Below are 1,873 nucleotides of genomic sequence, written 5' to 3' on the forward strand. Positions count from 1 at the left end.
GCAAAAAAAAATAAAAAATAAAAATAACAGGAAAAAATATAACAAGATCTTCTTCTCCTTCTCCAAATCTCTTATACTTATTTGCTGCAGAAAATATACATAAGTTAGACAGATTCTATTATTCTTCTGAGTGACGTGTGATTCGATTTGTTTGTACAAAGACAAATTCGAATAAAGAGTTTCATTGTATCCTAGAGGAAATTCGCAATACCCTTTGCATATCTTGTGGTGGGGGCAAATATTTCTTACGGAAAGCAGCATTGCTACACGCCTTGAAGCCATTCTACAGATCTTTTCTAACCCCAAGTATAATTTTTCTAACATTTTGTATGTTTTAGACTCAAAACTTTAGTACCTAAATGGTCCTGCATTCATGCAGGAAGAGTCTTCAAAGCTGATCTGTAGTTGAAAACTTGAGATCAATGTTCTTGAGCAAAACCAAATTAAGTGTACTGTATGTGTTTTCTCTGTGGTGTTGTAAATAAAATAGTGATGAATCATAGAAATATTACAAACTACGGGAACCATTTTCTTCCTTTTCATATAAAGCAACATAAAGGACAAACATAGGAATGTCAGACGTTATGTGCACTAAGAACAGTTTCAAGAATAAACAATCTATGATATTTAGCATATACTATACTATGCACCTCATGAGCTATTTGGGGTTGAATTAGGCCAAATTCCATTTTTCTCAACATTTCCTATAAAAATGAGAAATGGAATCCCAGTGCTTAAGAGTTAAGAGTCCAAATATACTATGTTAATAGAAAAAAATGTGTGTCGATAGAAATAACATAATGGCGAAGAGCAATTTTATAAACTCTTGGAAGAATTATTAACTTATTTTTTTGAAAACACAGTATAGGACAAACCAAAGAATATGGTTTGATAGCCGCAATGGAACAATTTCAAGAATAAGTAATATCTCATCTTAACCTGTAAGTACCTAGTTACTCCTTTAGCTTTTCCATTCAAGAATACCTCTCCATCATAAAGCTAACTGCAAATCTTTGATCTTCCTACTAAAATTTTGTCCCTAATCATGGGTGTCACCACTTTTACTGATGAGCACAATTCATTAATCTCCCCATCAAATATCTTCAAGGCTTCCATTATTGACTCCCATAACTAAATACCGAAACTGCTGCCACAAGCTATTAAAAGCATTGAATTTGTGCAAGGCGATGGTGATGTTGGTAATGTAAAGCAAATCAATCTTGCTGAAGGTTGGACATACCAAATTTACCTTTTTTGAGTAGCGATGGTACTTATACTGCTAATGAATTGGCAATAAAATTGAAATATTTTCATGCTGGTAGCAATCTTAAGTCTATAAAGTATCAGATTGATGAGCTTAATGAACATACTTGTACATACAAATACACATTGATCGAAGGTGAAGCGTTGATAGAGAAGCTTGAAAAGATAACTTATAAGGTGAAGTTTCAGCAATCAGCTAGTGGTTCTATCTCTAAGATGACCAGCAAATACTACACTGAAGGTGATTTCAAGCTGAATGAGTCAGAGCAGGCAAGGAAAAGGGGTTGGCTATGTACAAAGCACTGGAGGCCTGTCTCCTTCAGAGTCTCAATGCCTACGCTTAATCAGCTTCCTGATTTCTTTTTCTCCCAAGTCATATAGTCTGTTTTCTGCAAACTACTGCTTTCTTAGTTAATTTCATCTTTAATATCTTTCTTCTAGTTCTAAAAAAGGTACACAAAAAATAAAGACTATCTTCTATATCTAATATATGTATTCTGGAAATAAAATATTCATTGGTGTTCAGTGATTGTCACATCTTTCTTATTGAGACTTGAATTATGACAAACCCACCCAAATTACCAAGAAAAATCAGCACTACATTATCTTT

At 33.5% G+C, this 1,873-nt stretch overlaps 1 pseudogene; it reads left to right on the top strand.

The window, feature by feature from the left end:
- The first annotated feature begins 1,045 nt into the window (after positions 1-1,045).
- LOC132638506 (major strawberry allergen Fra a 1-3-like) lies at positions 1,046-1,607 on the top strand (annotated as a pseudogene).
- Positions 1,608-1,873: the final 266 nt, after the last annotated feature.

The sequence above is a fragment of the Lycium barbarum genome, chromosome 4 (assembly GCF_019175385.1).
Source record: "Lycium barbarum isolate Lr01 chromosome 4, ASM1917538v2, whole genome shotgun sequence".
Lineage (NCBI taxonomy): Eukaryota > Viridiplantae > Streptophyta > Magnoliopsida > Solanales > Solanaceae > Lycium > Lycium barbarum.